Source organism: Pristiophorus japonicus, chromosome 17 (genome assembly GCF_044704955.1).
Source record: "Pristiophorus japonicus isolate sPriJap1 chromosome 17, sPriJap1.hap1, whole genome shotgun sequence".
NCBI classification, from domain to species: Eukaryota; Metazoa; Chordata; class Chondrichthyes; family Pristiophoridae; genus Pristiophorus; species Pristiophorus japonicus.
Genome location: NC_091993.1, coordinates 95,359,537 through 95,374,208, shown reverse-complemented (window position 1 = coordinate 95,374,208; position 14,672 = coordinate 95,359,537). Strand labels below are relative to the sequence as shown.

Genomic DNA, 14,672 nt, shown 5'->3' with positions numbered 1-14,672 from the left:
ATCCACATTATACAGCATCTGCAATTTGTTTGCCCACTCGCCTAACCTGTCCAAGTCACCCTGCAGCCTCTTAGCGTCCTCCTCTCAGCTCACACCGCCATCCAGCTTAGTGTCGTCTGAAAACTTGGAGATATTACATTCAATTCCTTCATCCAATCATTAATGTATATTGAAAATAGTTGGGGTCCCAGCACTGAGCCCTGCGGCACCCCACTAGTCACTGCCTGCCATTCTGAAAAGGACCCGCTTATCCCGACTCTCTGTTTCCTGTCTGCCAACCAGTTCTCTATCCACGTCAGTACATTACCCCCAATACCATGTGCCTTAATTTTGCACACCAATCTCTTGTGTGGGACCTTATCAAAAGCATTTTGAAAGTCCAAATACACCACATCCAATGGTTCTCCCTTGTCCACTCTACTAGTTACATCCTCAAAGAATTCTAGAAGATTTGTCAAGCATGATTTCCTTTTCATAAATCCATGCTGACTTGGACCGATACTGTCACTGCTTTCCAAATGCGCTGCTATTTCATCTTTAATAATTGATTCCAACATTTTCCCCACTACTGATGTCAGTCTAACCAGTCTATAATTACCCATTTTCTCTCTCCCTATTTTCTTAAATAGTGGTGTTACATAGTAGCTACCCTCCAGTCCATTGGAACTGATCCAGAATCGATAGACTGTTGGAAAATGATCACCAATGCATCCACTATTTCTAGGGCCACTTCCTTAAGTACTCTGGGATGCAGACTATCAGGCCCCAAGGATTTATCGGCTTTCAATCCCATTAATTTCCTGAACACAATTTCATGCCTAATAAGGATTTCCTTCAGTTCCTCCTTCTCACTAACCTTCAGTCCCCCATTTCCAGAAGGTTATTTGTGTCTTCCTTCGGGAAGACAGAACCAAAGTATTTGTTCAACTGGTCTGCCATTTCTTTGTTCCCCATTATAAATTCACCTGAATCTGACTGCAAGGGACCTACGTTTGCCTTCGCTCTTCACATATCTATAGAAGCTTTTGCAGTCAGTTTTTATGTTCCCAGCAAGCTTCCTCTCAAAATCTATTTACCCCCTCCTAATTAAACCCTTTGTCCTCCTGTGCTGAATTATAAAATTCTCCCAGTCCTCAGGTCTGCTGTTTTTTCTGGCCAATTTATATGCCTCTTCCTTGGATTTAACACTATCCTTAATTTCCCTTGTTAGCCACGGTTGAGCCACCTTACCTGTTTTATTTTTAGTCCAGACAGGGATGTGCAATTGTTGAAGTTCATCCATGTGATCTTTAAATGTTTGCCATTGCCTATCCACCGTCAACCCTTTAAGTATCATTCGCCAGTCTAATCTAGCCAATTCACGTCTCATACCATCGAAGTTACTTTTCTTTAAGTTCAGGACCCTAGTCTCTGAATTAACTGTGTCACTCTCCATCTTAATAAAGAATTCTACCATATTATGGTCACTCTTTCCCAAGGGGCCTCACACAACAAGATTGCTAATTAGTTCTTTCTCATTACACATCACCCAGTCTAGGATGGCCAGCCCTCTAGTTGGTTCCTCGACATATTGGTCTAGAAAACCATCCCTAATACACTCCAGGAAATCCCCCTCCACCGCATTACTACCAGTTTGGTTAGCCCAATCAACATGTAGATTAAAGTCGCCCATGATAACTGCTGTACCTTTATTGCATGCATCGCTAATTTCTTGTTTGATGCAGTCCCCAACCTCACTACTACAGTTTAGTGGTCTGTACACAACTCCCACTAGCGTTTTCTGCCCTTTGGTATTCCGTAGCGATTCCACATCATCCAAGCTAATGTCCTTCCTTACTATTGCGTTAATTTCCTCCTTAACCAGCAAGGCCAACCCACCTCCTTTTCCTTTCTGTCTATCCTTCCTAAATGTTGAATACCCCTGGATGTTGAGTTCACAGGCTTGGTCACTCTGGAGCCATGTCTCCGTGATACCAATTACATCATATCCGTTAACGGCTATCTGCGCAGTTAATTCATCCACCTTATTACAAATACTCCTCGCATTGAGGCACAGAGCCTTTAGGCTTGTTTTTTTAACACATTTTGTCCCTTTAGAATTTTGTTGTAATGTGGCCCTTTTTGCCTTGGGTTTCTCTGTCCTCCACTTTTACTTTTCTTCTTTCTATCTTTTGCTTCTGCCCCCATTTTATTTCCCTGTGTCTCCCTGCATAGGTTCCCATCCCATTGCCATATTAGTTTAACCCCTCCCCAACAGCACTGGCAAGCACTCCCCCTAGGACATTGGTTCCGGTCCTGCCCAGGTGCAGACCGTCCGGTTTGTACTGGTCCCACCTCCCCTAGAACCAGTTCCAATGTCCCAGGAATTTGAATCCCTCCCTTCTGCACCACTCCTCAAGCCACGTATTCATCTGAGCTATCCTGTGATTCATACTCTGACTAGCACGTGGCACTGGTAGCAATCCTGAGATTACTACCTTTGAGGTCCTACTTTTTAATTTAACTCCTAGCTCCCTAAATTCGTCTTGTAGGACCTCATTTCATTTTTTACCTATATCGTTGGTACCTATATGCACCATGACAACTGGCTGTTCACCCTCCCTCTTCAAAATGTCCTGCAGCCGCTCCGAGACATTCTTGACCCTTGCACCAAGGAGGCAACATACCATCCTGGAGTGTCGATTGCAGCCGCAGAAACGTCTATCTATTCCCCTTACGATAGAATCCCCTACCACTATAGCTCTCCCACTCTTTTTCCTGCCCTCCTGTACAGCAGAGCCACCCATGGTGCCATGAACTTGGCTGCTGCAGCTTTCCCCTGATGAGTCATCCCCCTCAACAGTACCCAAAACGGTGTATCCTCCACCACAAACACTCGCTGCACCTCCGCCACAAACTCTCACCGCTCCTTCACCACAAACATTCGCCGCACCTACACCACGATCACCCACCAAATATCAGCCACAATCCCTCATCATTTTTCCGCCACTATTATTCGTCACAAGTTCGCCAGGAACTTCCCGCTCCTCCGCTGTACCAGGACCCCACCGATGCTTCTGCCCACGCTCCAAACAGCGACTTGAATCCTGATGACGTCACCCAGTCGCCCACCTCAAAGCCGTCGCACATTTGTGGCGGCTCGCGCTGGAAGCTGCAGTGGCTTGTTCCAGCTCTTATACTCCCAACCTGCGGTGGTGTCCTCTCGCAGGTTGGGGTGGCTCCAAATAGACAACTTGTCAATTGGAAGGGTAGGAAATCTGCTGAGATAGCCACTTTCAAAAAGCATAATTCAGTCAGGCAGATTCAACATGGATTTATGACGGGAAAGTCATGTTTGACATATTTGCTGGAATTCTTTGAGGATGTAATGAGCAGGGTGCATAAAGGGGAACCAGTGGATGTGGTGTATTTGGACTTCCAGAAGGCATTTGACAAGGTGCCACATAAAAGGTTACTGCACACGATAAAATTTCACGGGGTTCGGGGTAATATATTAGCATGGATAGAGGATTGGATAACTAACAGACAACTGAAAGTCAGGATAAATGGTTCATTCTCGGGTTGGCAATCAGTAACTAGTGGGGTGCCACAGGGATCAGTGCTGGGACCCCAACTATTTACAATCTATACTAACGACTTGGATGAAGGGACCGAGTTTAACGTAGCCAAGTTTGCTGAGGAGGACACAAAAAACCTGCAAAAGGACATAGACAGGCTAAGTGAGTGGGCAAAAATTTGGCAGATGGAGTATAAGGTTGGAAAGTGTGAGGTCATGCACTTTGGCAGAAAAAAATCAAAGAGCAAGTTATTATTTAAATGGAGAAAGCTGCAAAGTGCTGCAGTACAGCGGGACCGGGGAGGGTCCTGGTGCATGAAACACAAAAGGATAGTATACGGGTACAATAACTGATCAGGAAGGCCAATGGAATCTTGGCCTTTATTGCAAAGGGGATGGAGTATAAAAGCAGAGAAGTCTTGCTACAGCTATACAGGGTATTGGTGACACCTGGAATATGGCGTGCAGTTTTGGTTTCCATATTTACGAAAGGATATACTTGCTTTGGAGGCAGTTCAGAGAAGGTTCACTAGGTTGATTCCGGAGATGAGGGATGTTAAGTATATAATGACTCAAAAGACTTGTTACTGTAAACTCACTCAGGTGTAAACCTGGTCCACTTTATTCGTGCCCAAAGTAACTACAAGACATGGTTCCATCACTTATATACCAGGGCCCGTACACACACGCGTACAGCCCGGTGACCTCCGACAGTGGCACCCCGTGGTATCTAATGATCCCAAGCATCAATACATGACAACAGCCCACTTCAAGATCTTAGTATCAGTCTCTTTATGAGTTGATCATCTCAGTTCAACTCAGGTTCTAGGCGTGCGCTCTGAGTCAGTTATGACTGAAGGCTGAGTAGCCGATCTGATGGGAGTGGTAATGACCATGTCAGAGACTGAAAGTCCAGGTGCCGTAATGACAGCAAAGTCCTCTGATGAATGACCATTGGTTGGTTGGTCACTGACGGCATCTTCCTCAAGTGGTTCCAGTTCATCCGTGTGCCGCAGTTTCACTTGATCAACATGTTTCCTGCATGTTTGCCCATTCTTGAACACGACAATAAACACTCTGTTACCCTCCTTGGTTGTGTCAGTACCGGCGATCCACTTTGGACCTTGACCATAGTTCAATACATAAACCGGATCATTGACAGAAATATCACGTGGCACAGCAGCACGATCATGATACAATTGCTGACTTTGACGTCTGCTTTCAACACGATCATTCAAATCGGGATGAACAAGAGAGAGCTTGGTCTTGAGACTTCTCTTCATCAGTAGTTCAGCATGGAGACCCCGGTAAGCGTGTGAGGTCTGGTCCTGTAATATGCGTGACAAACGAGTCTGCAGTGAACCCTGAGTTACACGTTTCATGCTCTGCTTGGTCATTTGAACAGCACGCTCTGCTTGACTATTAGAAGCAGGTTTGAATGGGGCTGACCTCACATGTTTAATACCATTGAGCTTCATGAACTCTTGAAACTCCAGACTTGTGAAGCAAGTAATTGGTATCAACCACAAGGTGATCCTGCATAAGCTACTGGTGGAAGAAACGCGGGACTTGAGCAAGGCCATCACGATTGCCCAGGCATGCATGACGATGGACAAACACTTAAAGCAGATATCATCGGAAAATTGGAACTCGGCAAGTACCATAAACAAGATTGTAACGTCATTTGGCAGAGCTGCCTACTCGACTGCGTATGCGAAACCTGTGGCTGCTAAAAGTCCACCAATGGGAATGAATCCGATTTCATCGTGTTGGCGTTGTGGGGGCAATCATCGGTCTCATCAGTGTCAATTTAAACAGTACATTTGTAAAGGCTGTTTGAGACGGGGGCATCTCCAACGCATGTGTCCGCAACTGAGCAAGCGTGCTGTGACACACCACATGGAGGATGATGACCAGTATAACACGGATCCGGATATGCAATCCGAGATACCAGAGGAGGTAGTGTATGGACTGTATTCGTTCCTAACAAAGAGCCAACCGATAATGATTAATGTGAAACTTAATGGTGGTAAGTATATAATGACTCAAAAGACTTGTTACTGTAAACTCACTCAGGTGTAAACCTGGTCCACTTTATTCGCACCCAAAATGACAACAAGACATGGTACCAGCACTTATATACCAGGGCCTGTACACACGCGCTAACAATCCGATGACCTCCAACAATGGCGCCTCCTGGAGTCTAGTTGTTAATTCCTGGATTCTTTTACTGGTTCAGTAAAATTACTGAGTCGAATACCTCTTGTGCTTTGAACAAAGCAGTCTTTATTACCGGCCAGTAAGACCTATCAGACAGAAGATATACTCTCTGGATAGAGCGTACACACTCCCTACGGATAGGTGAAGTTACATCGTAAAGCGTTAACAGTTATACAGTTTTGAAATCAGATAACAAAATACAAATGGATTGACAGTCTAACTCAGACACTCATTAGTCAATCTATATGAGATGTTCTTCTTGAAAGCTCAAGTATTGCCTCCAAATGTTTCAATCTAATGGTGTGACTATTTACTGAGACCTTGCAATTCTGCAGATGTATTTCATGTTACAATTATATATTATTGGCAGGATTAGTGACTTGAAACCTTGAGACAGATTGTTAGCTATGCTGATGTTGCACTATTTGCAATCTGACATTCTCCCAGCTATTCTTCCATGGCTTATACATTTTCATATATCCCGTTTACTTTACTATCCTTAATTCCATATATTCCGTTCAGATATCCACATCCCCCCTTTTATCATTCTATGATAACATTTAGGATCATTCTATGAGTATTGCATTGTTGAGTAGTTCTCTAGTTTGTTGGATCATAACCCGGGAACCCTTGACCACAAGAGGGTCTGCTAACCTTGTCCTTACTTTACAGCAGAGGTTAAGGCAACCAACAATCAAACAGAAGGTAATTATTATGATGAGAACAATTGCCCCATGTATTAGATAGGATCTCCAAGATCCACCCAGAAACCAATCAAACCTGCTAAGTTCTTTTGCTGGTGTGGATAACTTTTTCACCTCCCTCCTTATGTGATCGGCAAGGTGGGTTATGTTTTCTGAACTATCAGGAATGTAAGTGCAACATTCAGATCCTATCAGGGCACACGTTCCCCCTTTCTCAGCTAACAGGTAATCGAGGGCCATTCGGTTTTGTAATGCTACGGTCCTTATCGCTACCATTTCAGCTGTGATGCCCTCCAGAGCCTCAGCAGTGCGGTTAGCTACCTGTTCCAATATCGTTTCTTTGAATCCATCTAACAGTCTCAGTTAGGGTCAGGGGAACGGTGCGCAAAGGAATTCCCCCTTTGGAATGTATAGGGATATGTGAACACACCCAGCATCTAGTGAAGTGCCCTTTTTCCGCATAAACGTAAGACATAAACAAAAAGGTGTTTACATGGAGCTCTCGCCTTTGCCTTCCTTCCCGTGCACCAAAACTGTCATATATCAACACTATTATGCAGACAGTAGCATACAGACACAGTCTCATCTTATAAATAGTCCAATTATTTAGCTGATAAAAAGAGTTCTGTTTTCACGTTTCCCTTCAGGTCTCCGTCAGTGTATTTGGCTGTCTGACAGGTAAGAGTTCAAACTGATCCTCCTTCAACTGCCTTGTTCAGCTATAGGGAGGAGGAGATCTGGAACAGAAACAGGAATTAGACTAACCAGCAAAATTTGTTTAAATGGTGATGAGCTTGCAGTGGTGCAGGTGAACCCAGGCACTTTTCCCCTCAACCTTGGCTGCAGTGGGGGTAGTGAGTGACACCTAAAAAGGCCCCTCCTATTGTGGCTCTAATCCCTTCCGAATCCATACTTCCCTGGTGCCACGAGGGACAATTCGGGTAAAACTGGGAGGTCGAGGTGAGCATCTTGAACCTGGTTGTGAACTAGTCGCAGAGCCTGAGTCAGAGAAAGAACATAGGTGGTCATCAGTCTAGCTGAGATCTCATATCTAGTAACAATTTCCCTCATTAACACCTTAACAACAGTCTGAGTCTTATTGTCCAGGTTAGGGTAGGCTTCAATCCATCTGCTAAACACATCTACTATTACTAACACATATCTGTAACACTGAACTTTTTGCAACTCAATGTAGTCCAACTGAAATGTCTCAAAGGGACCTTCGGGTAGGGGCGTTTTACCCCAATCACAGGGGACTCGCTTCCCTGGATTATGTTGCTGGCCAACCAGGCAACGACTACTGATGTTCTGGGTGAGCGCCTGGAGTTTAGGGTGCCACCAAGTAGCCAAAAGTGTGTCACTCGTGGTCCTTGCTCCACAATGAGTAGCAATATGCAGACATTCTATAACCCATGAGGCCAACTCGTCAGACATGCAAGTCTGTTCCGCGGGAGTGGTCCAGAGTTTAGAAACATTGTCATAAGTACATGCATAATATTTCCACAACAGTTTATCTTTTTCAGGAGCGTCCCCCTGTGCTTTTATAACATCTTGGATGGTTGGCATTGGTTTTTCCGAGGCTAACTTATCCTTCGCAGGATTTTTAATCTGACTCATAATTTTGGGCACTACCATCTGTTGGTCACGAGAGGCCTGTTTGGCCTCTTGGTACAATGGCAATGCGTTTGGGGAACATGAGGGCTTGCAACAAATCAGATACTAGCTGTTTCTGAGATATCTCATTCCCCTGTGAGGTTAGGAATCCCCTATTTTTCCATAATTGTCCGAAATCATGCGCCACCCCAAAGGCATACCTAGAGTCGGTATAGATATTGACTTTGAGATCTTTGGCCAAGATACAGGCTTGGGTGAGGGCGAATTGTTGAGCAGAATTCCAAGACCTGATTCTCCTGGTTTACTATGGCGTATCCTGAGATTCGTGTATCTTCTGGATTAATAGAAGTACTTCCGTCAACATACATAAACAATCATGACTGGGTTCTTCCTCATCTTGGGGTGGCTCAGTAAGAATACAGTCTGGATCTTCCATCAACTAAATCTTCCCTGACTGATGTGGCCTCTTAAATTAAAGATAAGCAATCATGACTGGGTTCTTCCTCATCTTGGGGTGGCTCAGTAAGAAAACAGGCTGGATTATTTGCAGTACAGTGCCGAAAAGTCAGTTTAGGATTGCCTGTGATTTCAGTGGGTTCTGTCGGATAGAGGGCCAGTCCACATTGCCCTGCACTGGGATCTCAATTAATGGGAGTATAACCCACTTGGGAGGGGTCCTCTGCCCACACATGAGGATCCACATAGTCAGGTATGTCCGAGCCAGTATGATGCTGTAGAGTCGTTAAGACCTTCTCAGGGTCCCCATGAAATTGGACTGTTCGGCCATGTTTTACGATTTGCACATCCCGGATGGTAGGGTCAGCCTCATCTATGGCCTTACGTACCATAACTCCCAAATCTTTAGCATGGTGAGGGGCTAATACTTCACGAGCAATATGCGGTGCCATTGTTAGGGGCTGTTTCCACAGATTCTTATCCACTTCCACAAAATCTGCCTCTCTTTCCAGTCCAGTCACTCTAGCCCTTAATAGAATTCCCTTCACTTCCCCTTCGTGATCCTGATAAAAGTTCTGCAGGTCCTGATTCTTTCCACTGGGATCGTATGCTAGGGTCACGTGATAGGGTGCCTGCGGCAGGTCCAGAGACCACCACTGAGGGGTTCTAGTGGTATAATACTGCCGCTTAAGGGTTTCCTGTTTTACAATAATCCCATTATCTCCACACTCCAAATGCAACTGGAATTTGCAAAGGAGGTCTCTAGCCATCAAGTTACAGTCCAGATTGGTTGTGATAACAACTCGATGTTCCACCGATTCTTCCTGGTAACCCATTTTAACCGGTTCTGACACTGGGAATGTCGAGATTTGTCCCAGGAATCCTGAAAGTTCCTGTGTTTCAGTAGAAGCAGGGAGTTTAAGCTTTGATTGTACAGAAGACATGAAGGCTCCCGTATCTATCAAAAAGGGTTGCCACTCATTCAGAATGGGTTCGTCGTCCGGGGAGGATCCCTGCACAATCAAGCTGCGTAGTCAATCGGGGGACAATTGACCAAAGGGGTTGTTCTGGGAGAAGTTAGTGTAAGATCCGCCTCTCCCCCCTTGCCCCCCTCCTCTTCCTCCTCTTCCTTTTCCATGCTGACGGTAGGGGCAATTTTTATTCCAATGTCCTTCCTGCCCACAATTAAAACAGTCAATTCCTCTTACCCAGTCCCGGCCTCTTCCCATACCATGCCGGGGACAATAGGGAGGTTTATTAGCAGGGCTCGGGCCGTTTGGTTGTTTAGTATAACCGTATCCTTGCTTATCCATCCAATCCTGTATGCAACACTGCGGTTCTATTGATCCTTCCTCCCGAGATGGCTCTTCCTTTCTAGTCACGTATTCAGTCTTGACCCGGGTTGGGGGCGCACCTCCCCCCTCCCCTTTCTTTTTCTGCCAATAATATCTAACTGCCCTTTCCATCTGTCTGGATAGCGTGAGCAATCAAATAGTTGTTTGAAGATCACAGACATCTATAGAGAGGTGGTCTGCAGCTTGTTGTGCATCAGGGTTTGGCATTGGTCTGACAGGGAATTGGTGTCGGGACTTTGGGATCTTGGAAATCATTTCTAGGCCGGAGGATGTTTCAGAGCTGTCTGACTGCTTGACAGTTCTGCGTCTCGATCGGCGGGGATGTTTGCTATGTCTTTCACAACTTGGACTGGGAGGTTGACTAGAAGATTTACGGGACTGTTTGTGATGTCGAGATATAGTTCTGCCCTTTCGAGTGTGAGATCTGGTCCTTTCGGCTATATTGCTTGTAAACTGGGGATCCGATTCGCTATCAGAGGATGAGGAGTCAGTTTGGGTTTGTTGCTTTGGTGATATGTGGTTGTTCATAACTCTTTTTACCGGAGTGTTAGGTGGAGGGTGTTGGGAAGAGGACTGGAGCAAGAGGCCAGGGGGTGCGGGAGGCGCCGTTGGGCGCTGAGTCAGTGGCCACTCATCAATTTCATCATCAGCCTCGGTTAACACAAAGCCAGCCATTTTAACTTGTAGTTGATCAATACCTTTCTCAGAGGTCCCAGAGGATCTATTAGCAAGTTTCTCGTGCGCACATTCATTCTTCTTTTTTTTTTTAAAGACGTCTACAGTTTTAACATGTGTTCCCTCTGTCAATGCAAGTCCTAATTTAATAGCATTTGTTTGCCAACTCGATAGAAGTGATGCATCTTTTAATTTCTGACAATAATGTCGGCAGGTTGCAATTAAATTTTTTATCCCCTTTTCCTCGTCCCCTTCTCCAAATTAATCCCTGTGCTTTTTTTTTTACCTCTACGCTTCTAGTGTCACTTAGAGGCCACTGGTCATCCCCTAATAATTTGTTCAGGGCTCCTGATAATTTTCTAAAGTCTTCAGCTCTTTCAGGGAATTCCTCACATAGCTTTTGTAGCGGATTACCTACATCCGTGGTTTTATCTAACTGATTACCCATTTTCACACTGCCCCTCGTATTACTGTGTCGCTACGCATTCGTGTCGTCATGCAATTTAAACAAACTTAAAAATAGACACAGACTTTACAGAACTAACACGGACCTTAACTAACTCCAAATAACCAAACTTTACTAATGCTAACACTTACCCGCATTGCCGCACGGTCCGCGTCGCCGCGCGATCTCAATACTAAACTACCACGTCGCCTCGCAGTTCACGTCGCCGCGCAATCCGCGTTGCCTCGCAGTTCACGTCGCCGCGCAATCCGCGTCGACCCGTGGCTCGCGTCGCCGCGCGAGTTAAGATACTTTAACTTTAAAAGGTAAACAAGGACTTCTAACACTTACCTGCGTCGCCGCGCGGTTCGCGTCGCCGCGCGATTTACAAAATAGACAAAGACTTCTAACACTTACTCGCATCGCCGCACGGTCCACGTCGCCGCGCGATCTACTTAAAACTTTACTTAAAACTCTAAACACTTTAAGACTTACAGACTTACTGCCATTAGCACTGACTTTCGCGATTCGCGTTGCTGCACCTCTGCGTCACTACGCGTCGGCGTCACTGCGCGTTTACGTCACCGCACGTCTACGTCACTGCGCGTTGACGTCACTGCGCGTTCGCTTCACTGCGCGTTTACGTCACTGCGTGTTCGCTTCGGCCCTTCTCCTCTCGGCCGCGCGTTCGCGTCGGCCCTACCTTCCGAGTTGCTGCGGGGTTTTTTTTTTAAAATTCAATCAGAGCCTAGACGGGCCAAGTGATATACAAGGTCGACGTCGTACCTGAGTTGAACACCTATCTTCTATTTAAATCCCCATTTTATTCCCTGTGAGCCTAATTTTCTAATTTTGATTTCTTATGAGCCTCAATTAATTTCTTTCAGTCTCCAAATTTCCCTATCCTTTCGCGTTACTGCGCAGTTTAAATTCAATCAGTCAATGAAAGCCCTAATTTAATGGAGTTTTTCTGCCAATTGGACAGGAGTGATTTTATATTTTTCATAATTTAAAATCTCAGAACATTTTTTTCTTTCAGCACCTATTTAGTACGTTACTTTTTTTTATAACTAGAGAGAAGTCTGGCACGTAGGCTGTGGACTGCTTTTCGTTATCTCAATTGTTCCAGCCTCAAGGTCGTGTTATTTAATATAATTTTTTTTTTTTTTAAATCCTTTTGAATCCATCTCAGTTGTTTTGCTGTGCCTTCTCTGAATGTTTGCTTTCAACAAGTTTTTCTTTTTTTTTAACCACCGGGCCCATGTATTTTTTCTTTTTTTTAACAAATCTATCCTTTGGGCATTTCCTGGCTCCGCAACTTATCATCCGAATATACGTAATTCAATAAGGTTCACACTCTTAAACTTCCCACATACAGGACAACACTACGAAGGGTTAAAACAAACTTTCATTCTGTTTGAGATAAAACAAACCACAACTCCCCGGCTTTTTTTTTTACAGTAAAAGTCACAGAAGCATTTCTCATTTAAACAAACATTCACAAGAGTCTCTTTTCTTTCCTATTAATATTTTTTGGATCCATGATTGATCATCTATCCCTATCTAGCTCTAACTATCTTTCCAAGTCGCCGCTTGGTTTGCGTCATCGCACAATTTCCCTATCTCTATCCCTATTCTAAGTTTGAAAGGTATTCACCAGATTGTCCTGGATCTCGTTCAGACACTACCTGAGAACCAGCGAGTGGCTAAACTTTCCTCAGACTTTTGAAACCGGGGGAAACTGGAGCAGTATTGAAATCATACTCACTCCAGTGGCCATTTTCCCCTCGTCTCGTCCAAGGCTAGTCTGGCTCTTAATTCGCAAGTTTTCGGCAGTCGTCCGTTGAGATCCCACTTCTGACACCAAATGTTAATTCCTGGATTCTTTTACTTCAATCTGGTTCAGTAAAATTACTGAGTCGAATACCTCTTGTGCTTTGAACAAAGCAGTCTTTATTACCGGCCAGTAAGACCTATCAGACAGAAGATATACTCTCTGGATAGAGCGTACACACTCCCTACGGATAGGTGAAGTTACATCGTAAAGCGTTAACAGTTATACAGTTTTGAAATCAGATAACAAAATACAAATGGATTGACAGTCTAACTCAGACACTCATTAGTCAATCTATATGAGATGTTCTTCTTGAAAGCTCAAGTATTGCCTCCAAATGTTTCAATCTAATGGTGTGACTATTTACTGAGACCTTGCAATTCTGCAGATGTATTTCATGTTACAATTATATATTATTGGCAGGATTAGTGACTTGAAACCTTGAGACAGATTGTTAGCTATGCTGATGTTGCACTATTTGCAATCTGACATTCTCCCAGCTATTCTTCCATGGCTTATACATTTTCATATATCCCGTTTACTTTACTATCCTTAATTCCATATATTCCGTTCAGATATCCACATAGTGACCCAAGCATCAATACATGACAGCAAAGGCCAATGGAATCTTGGCCTTTATTGCAAAGGAGATAGAGTATAAAAGCAGGGAATTCTTGCTACAGTTATGCAGGGTATTGGTGAGGCCACACCTGGAATACTGCGTACAGTTTCCATATTTAAGAAAGGATTTACTTGCTTTGGAGGCAGTTCAGAGAAGGTTTACTCAGTTGATTCCGGAGATGAGGGGGTTGACTTATGAGGAAAGGTTGAGTAGGTTAGGCCTCTACTCATTGGAATTCAGAAGAATGAGAGGTGATCTTATCGAAACGTATACGATTATGAGGGGGCTTGACGAGGTGGATGCAGAGAGGATGTTTCCACTGATGGGGGAGACTAGAACTAGGGGGTATAATCTTAGAATAAGGGGCTGCTCATTTAAAACTGAGATGAGGAGGAATTTCTTCTCTCAGAGGGTTGTAAATCTGTGGAATTCGCTGCCTCAGAGAGATGTGGAAGCTGGGTCATTGAATAAATTTAAGATAGAAATCGACAATTTCTTAACCGATAAGGGAATAAAGGGTTATGGGGAGCGGGCAGGGAACTGGACCTGAGTCCATGATCGGATCAGCCATGATCGAATTAAATGGCAGAGCAGGCTCGAGGGGCCGCATGGCCTACTCCTGCTCCTATTTCTTATGTTCTTATAGAAACATAGAAAATAGGTGCGGGAGTAGGCCATTCGGCCCTTCGAGCCTGCACCGCCATTCAATGAGATCATGGCTGAACATGCAACTTCAGTACCCCATTCCTGCTTTCTCGCCATACCGCTTGATCCCCCTAGTAGTAAGGACTACATCTAACTCCTTTTTGAATATATTTAGTGAATTGGCCTCAACAACTTCCTGTGGTAGAGAATTCCACAGGTTCACCACTCTCTGGATGATGAAGTTTCTCCTCATCTCGGTCCTAAATGGCTTACCCCTTATCCTTAGACTGTGACCCCTGGTTCTGGACTTCCCCAACATTGGGAACATTCTTCCTGCATCTATCCTGTCTAAACCCATCAGAATTTTAAATGTTTCTATGAGATCCCCTCTCATTCTTCTGAACTCCAGTGAATACAAGCCCAGTTGATCCAATCTTTCTTGATATGTCAGTCCCACCATCCCGGGAATCAGTCTGGTGAACCTTCGCTGCACTCCCTCAATAGCAAGAATGTCCTTCCTCAAGTTAGGAGACCAAAACTGTACAC

At 44.6% G+C, this 14,672-nt stretch overlaps 1 long non-coding RNA gene across 1 annotated transcript; it reads right to left on the bottom strand.

The window, feature by feature from the left end:
- Positions 1-5,610: 5,610 nt before the first annotated feature.
- Positions 5,611-13,436, bottom strand: LOC139227859 (uncharacterized). The gene is made up of 2 exons (XR_011587481.1): positions 11,521-13,436; positions 5,611-7,217 (listed from the first exon to the last, which is right to left on the bottom strand). It is a non-coding gene; the product is annotated as an uncharacterized lncRNA (long non-coding RNA).
- Between the last annotated feature and the right edge of the window lie 1,236 nt (positions 13,437-14,672).